General features: G+C 32.4%; 1 pseudogene; it reads right to left on the bottom strand.

Moving 5' to 3' along the window:
• Positions 1–2,025: 2,025 nt before the first annotated feature.
• Positions 2,026–7,273, bottom strand: part of LOC106297375 — a 10,109-nt pseudogene continuing 4,861 nt past the window's right edge.

The following is a 7,273-nucleotide window of genomic DNA, read 5'->3' as shown; positions in this document are numbered from 1 at the left end:
CCTAAAGAACATTGTTGGTGATTGGAAGGAGAAGTGGAGGGTTTTGGGGGACGACGCAAAAGAAGCATACCTCAGCAATGACGTTTGGAAGGGCTTGAAGGCTTATTGGAATTTGCCGAAGTCAGTTCAGAGGTCTCTCACTTGCTCTACGGCTCGGTTGACCCGCGATGATGATGGTAACCTGCCAGTACCTCATACTTCCGGACAGATTCCACACGCTGGGAGGGCACTACAAATTGTAAGTCTTCGATCTTTCTTAATTTTTATCAAATATATATTAATTGACTATTTATTTAATGCATGAGTTTAATTTAATTTTTTTTATACAGGCTGCCAAGAAGGAGCACCACCATCTCTGGCCCGAATTTACAAGACGACACACCAGCATTCTGATGGCACCTTCTCGTATCCTCGAGCAGAGAGGATCTACAACACTGTTGAGGCTCGCATCCAGGAGGTCCAGACTCAGTTGTCGCAACAAAATCCGGAAGGTGTACCGGTCCAGTTGTCCACCGCCGAACAAGACAAAATTTTTTAGCAGGTTAAAAATTTGATCTCTTAAATATATATGTTTATTTACATTTTTTATTCTTTAAGTTAGTTTTTACATATGTACTAATTAAATATCTATTTATTAATTGAAGGTTGCCCCGAAGAAAAAGGGACGTATTATCGGGATCGAGTCTAGATCGGGTCTGTCAACGATGTCCCGAGGGCTAGAGCTGAACACGCTGCAAGAATGGAAGAAGAATCTTCTCTCCGTAGGGATTTGACTGCGGCCAAAGAAGTCATAGCTGACCACAGGGACAAATTTGCATTTATGGCAAATATGTTCGATTTGATGATAGAGACAACCCCAAACATCAACCCGGCTCTTCCCTCTAGGTGGCAGTCTCTACGTCCGAGCTTTGTCCCCGAGCCCACTCCGGCAGAGCAGACAGATTTAGAGCGACGTGCGCATGAGCATAGCTCCGGCCTCTTAGACGAAATAAACCTTGACACTTAGTTTTTTCGGTTTTAGTTAATTAGTATTATAAATGTTTTATATTATGGATACTATTATGTTTCTGAATTTTAGATATTTTCTTTTAATTTTATCAAATTTTAAAAATTAAAATCAAAATAAATTTAAATATTTGATTTTAATTAATAGATTAAATTCGTAATCAAATACAAAATTCTAAAATAAATAAATAAAAGGGTTAATTTACGAACAATGAACATCTAACGTCGGCGTAAAGTAGTCGTTATATTACGACAAATAAACATCGACATAGAAGCAAATTGGTCGTAAGTTTACGACCTATGTACATCTAATTTGCGAGACGAATATGTGCGTCACATGTACGACTAATACTTTTACGTTGAACTTACGACCAATTTACTTAGTCGTACATTTACGTTTGATTTACGACTAAAGTCTTTAGTCGTAACTTTACGACCAATGTGCCTCGAATAATTATTTACGACTAGCTTCTAACGACCAATCGTTTTTCGAAGCTTTTTAGTCGTAAAGCCTATATTACGACCAATAAGCTACTAATATTGTAATCGTTAAGGTCTTGTTTTCTTGTAGTCATCTAATAAATGAAATTATCTACAAATAACTAGATGTTGTTTTACATTGCTTGTCCACAAGGTCTACGTCCACATATTTTTTTTTTACCACAGAATAACCAAACCATCTAATAAATGAAATTATCTCCAAATTTTTAGAGTCAATTAATTCCCCGCAATGTAACGTCTTAACATTTTTTCACTAGATCCATATATATTCAGGTTGCTATAACGACCTATATGTAGACAATGAATATTTCACCTAACTCTTTAGTTTGTCAGCAAAACATAATAATTATAAATGTCAGAATATATGATGGGAGATTCTAGACTGCTAATGATATACGTCAGTTAACCTGCCTCTCTCTCGATGGTGTATAATGTTGGATTGAGATTGCAGAGAAACCCACATGATATTTCAGATTAATAAGCTAAAGGAAATGAAGAAAAACGAAAGTTGAAATTTAGTACTGCTTGAAGATTACACCAAAAAAAAAAATATACTGCTTGAAGAGGAGAACTAGATGGATACAACATGGGGTTATCTTGGACCAAAGGCCGAATGTTTTATTACAAAAAAAAATACCTTAGTTTTCTTGTCTTATTCTTTATTACAGTAACTTCATTAACTCTCTTTGGCTTTAATCACATATTGCAATACAATATTAGATCAGAAATGAGCTAGCTTTATCAACTTGATAAAGCCATTGAGTCTCCATCTCCGATTCCATCTTCTTGATATCGTAAATACTCTCAATCTTGATCTGCCTCGGCCGAGTGGCAGCCATACTCTCAAGAGGAAGGAAAAGAAGCTCCCTGAGATTGTTAGGTCCAATCACTACCGGATCTGATCCCCACATCAAATGTCCAGTCTGAAGGTTCCCTTCTTGCGTCAAATGCTAGCCGTCGAAGAAGAGATAATCTTCAGGGTGAGCGCATACATTGTTAGTCGAGCAACTGCTTCCATTGACAGAGCCAGTCCCACAACATGCAGCTATTCCCGTCTCAAATGCTTAATCAAAAATGATAAATGTCACAACTCTTTTTTTCTGTTAAAGATCAGAATATGGTTTGAATTATGATGGCAATGACTTACTGTAAGTCTTGGACTTGATAACTCTGTTCTGGATGGAGCTAAAGAAGTCGTAAAACGAGTACTGGAAACCATTGAGCTGTCGTGAAAGTTCAACCAAGAGCTGCAACAGCTTCTTGTTATGCAAAGCCGCCATTTCTGAAGGCAATCTCACACATTCCTGAACATTTCCCCTTGCTTGTTTCACGGCGGGTAAGCAACCCAATGGTGCTAAGTTCTGTAACGCGAATTTTCAACCTCCAGACCCGTAAATCACCTAAAATGTCGGTACATGATTGAACAAACCGAAAAATAATTAAAGATTTGTTGCTTCTTGATTCTTCTTTTTTTTAACCTTTAGTTCTGCTTCTATTGAAGTAATGACTCGATCCACAAAAGCTTCTTTCTGATCAGCTGAGGGATTCGGATTTTTCTTGGCATAGTTCAAGTAATCATCAGAGCCGATGTAGAACAAGTAGATAGCTTCAGAACGTGCTTGAATTGTCCATTTGTTCTTGTTTACAGAGAGCTTGATCACTTGTTGTGACAGAGTCAACTGTACAAACAAAAAGGCAAAAAATCATATAAAGATCTCTACACTTCATCACAAGGCTACCATACTTATATATACATCTCTTTCTATTAGAGCTCACATTAATTCAGTCTCTACACTTCATCACAAGTATCAGATTGTTTCCAACTGAAATATATAACTGCAATAGAGATTTTAAAAACTCAATTCCAAATTTGGATACAAACTTGATTTCAATGTAAGAACAAGAATTTGAATATATTTTTTTCCTGTGGAAATTCCCGGCTTTCAAGCCCATAATCTCTTCCAGAACTAGAGTTAACTTTTAAAATTCTAATTTCAAAAATAAACTTCTCTACCAAAAAGTATTAGGACTTTAACACAAGCAAAAGAACAAAAATTAAGAGTCAGCTTTTAGAAATTCCGACTTAATAAATAACCTTTCGTATTATTAGAGGTTCGAAACAAAAACACGATTTGACGTTAAAGATAAAGGAAAAAAGCTGACCGTCTCCGGAGGGGAGCCGAGAACGGTGGCAACCGCGATGGCAAAGTTAGCTCCGTGAGAGAACCGGAGGGATTTGTGTAATACCCATGAAACTAGCTGATCAGAACATATGACAAATATCAGATTATATCCCAAACGAGTATAAACCTTAATAGTCATATTATATTCAAACACATGTTTTTATATTCATATTTCAGAAATGTAATTAAAAAATATATAATAAGTACCTAGATAGTCGGGAATGATAAGACCATCGGACTATCGTCCCGTAGCCTGTCCTACAGTAAATCCATACGGAGGAAAGCTAGCGTCAACACGATTCGAAGAGATAAATTGTTTGTTGCCGGCGTGGTAAATGTTAGAATATATGATTAGATATGATTAGATATGTAATCATATATTCTAACAGTCTTGGCATTATGTTATTTTGAAAAGAACCCCAACCGGTATGTATGTTGGATTCCGGATCGATAATCTACTGGTAGGTTAACCAGAATTGTAGATTCAGATAGGCTTGGTTCATAGTTTATTAAAGGGAATGCTACAATATTTTGTAATAATTTTTAGAGATGGTATTGAATCCATGAATGTAATTGAATTTGAAAGAATTCATAAGTAAGAACTTTTGTAGTATTTTAAAAGATTTGATGAGATTTTAATGCATTTATCCAATTATTTTTATGATGGATTTTAAAGGAATATTAGATTTTGATCCGCACGCCTGTGTGGATATTATTGTTATTTTTTTTAAACATAAATTTTAATAAAAATTATAATTATACATAATATATAATAATTTATGTTTGGACATTCACAGTTTTATCGGAGAGTATCATTTCTAAGGATTCCTCACCAAACTTTGTTTGTTGCCTCCATGAATGAATTGCTTTGGCATGAATTGTCATTCTGTTTTCCAGGGTCTGATATCTTTCACTAAGTTTGTACCTTTAGGAGGCATAATATAAACATTGAAGAGTAAAGGTTTGAATAATACGATGGTGTTATAACTATGTGTATATATAGTGTGTAGGCTTGAGACGTTTGTGGGTTGTATTTCAAAAGTTTTAGGATATTCCATAATCTTGTTTAAGAAGATGCATCATATTTTGTGTGATTTTGTATCTAACTTAATATTTTATGTATATTATTTTGTTAAGATTTAAAAGATATAGCATAATATTTTTGTTATTATCTTGATTGATTTAAAATTCGATATTATCTTGCCTTTTTTACATCCGATATTATCTTGCTACAATAGAGGAAGTTGGGTTTTATATATTTAAGAGAATATTATTGGAAAATATTGTTCGAAGAGATTTACAAATCATGTTTTCCGAGTTTTATTTGTATCTAACCGTGGTTCACTGTTTATTAGGAGAACCGGATTGATCGAGAGTATATCAAATCATGTAACCGATGTTAAAAAACCAAAAGAAACCGTCTCTTTCACCTGGTGAAAAGCTAGAAAATGAAACTGGGAGAAAAGTGGTATAATGGTTCTCTGTAGTCATGAGTCAATGTTATAATATGTTCAATATAGATGGTTAGATAAATTCAAACATATAGACACAAACTAATATAAATTTGAAATTATAAGTAATATGTCATAGTGAATAAGCACTGAGACAGCAACTGAGCCAAGAAAAAATAATTTTGGAAAAGTGATCAGTTGAGATAAAGAAGAGGTAATACTAAGAATAAACATGTGTTTTATGCAAGTCAAGAGTCTTATACATTTGACTCTTAAGAAAATGATGATTTTTGGGTAAAATTGTTGATGAAGAACTTGCCTACAGATATTAAATTGTAGTCTTATTAGTTTTGTTGATGAGAAACTTGTATATGAATGTAAAATGTATAAATGGTTGGCAAGTATGTAGTGTTTATTAAAAATATAGTTTAAACATATTATGAACACTGCTGTATTTTTTGAAGTAATCGTGGGATGGTTAGATGATTATAAAAGGTTGGTTGTTATGGAAGATTTAGTGTAGAATAGATTAATTTATATAGATACTATCAATTTTATATTTGTTAGGCTATTAAATAAATGGTCTTACTTAAACTTGTTTATGGTAGATAAAAAACATAACTCTATTTTAATAGATTAGATACATAAATTTTATAGGATGTGAATTCCTCTAAATTCTATGAAATTTTTGAATCTTTGTATATTTAAAAAGTTAATTAAAATTATTTAATCTTAAAACTGAAAGAAAAATAATAATTAGTACTACTTGGACAACTGATCTATGTTTTGTTTCTTCAGAAAAATATAAGAACTATTTTATAGGGATTAGATGCTATATGGTTGAGTAGGATTTATATGAGAGATAGATCTAATAAAGGAACATTTTAAAAAAAAATGGTAAGTACTATTTTGTTGGGATTTTATATTAGATTATTTGATTAGAATATATTGTCAACACCAGTTTGAAGTTTTGTAACTAGTACTTTATAATAAATGTTATTTTCTAGGGATTTTATGAAAATATCAGAAAAAAAGATTAGTCCTTTTTCAAAAAAATACCATTGAAAAAATTATGTTATTTCAATTCTTTTGTTTTTACGTGAGTTCATGAAATGCAGAGTGAAAAATGATAGGACATGAGTTCGTGAAATGCAGATTCCCATGAGCATAACAAATCTCTCCTTAGAGGCAAATAATTAGCTCTTTTCATTTCTATAGGACATATTCCATTAAATTCTTATCAAATAACATTACTACAAAATCTATCAAATATTGAATAGCAACATAATTTAAAGTAAATAAAAGAATGATTACAAATGCTTAATCCAATAACACAAGAATTTAAAAGAATTGATTAAATCAATAATTAAATAACAGTAGAACTTAATGGAAACTATAATTCCTTCTAATTCTCTCAAAGTTCTAAATCTAATACCCCACCTAATAGAACTCGAACCAAAAAAGAAACAAATAAACTTATTTTTTATATTAAAAACTAGCATTAAATTGAACATTGATAAGGTTTTAAGATCTTTTCCTTTTATTTTCTGTCAAAATCAAATTCTTTTTAAGTAGCAGCCAACAAAAACCCAAAATAACTGAGTAATATTATATTTGTTTACTCACCAAATTTCATTTTTTCAGACCCTTAATAATTAAACAAATTATTTTTAACAAGAGAAACTTAATTTATGATAATGTGTAACCTAATATGTTACTGTTATCAGTACACTATTACTTGAGTTCAAAACCATATAATGCATGTTGATGAAGATATACCTATCCATTTCAAATGAGTTGTAACACCCGTATTTTTCGAAATAACTTAAATAAATAAAACGTCTGAAATTTCCATTTATTACTTCTCAAAAGTCAACTCCAAAGTCGTAAATCTAATAAATAGCCATAACTCCAAATAACATAATAAATCCCAAAAATATCGATAAAAGCATAAAATCCGCAAGTATGAAAAAGAAAGAAATAAAATTCCCAAAGCACCAGCTCGATAGCAATCACTCCTACTCGCCAGTCTCATCTGAAAGGGGAAGGAATAGGAGGGGTGAGTAACATGGGAGTTACTCCGTGAGGTATGGGATGCTAAACACGCAAACCACTGACTTGAGTAAATAGAAC

This window comes from Brassica oleracea, chromosome C6, assembly GCF_000695525.1.
Source record: "Brassica oleracea var. oleracea cultivar TO1000 chromosome C6, BOL, whole genome shotgun sequence".
NCBI classification, from domain to species: Eukaryota; Viridiplantae; Streptophyta; class Magnoliopsida; order Brassicales; family Brassicaceae; genus Brassica; species Brassica oleracea.
Note: the sequence above shows the minus strand (reverse complement) of the source record. Positions and strands in the feature narration are given on the sequence as shown.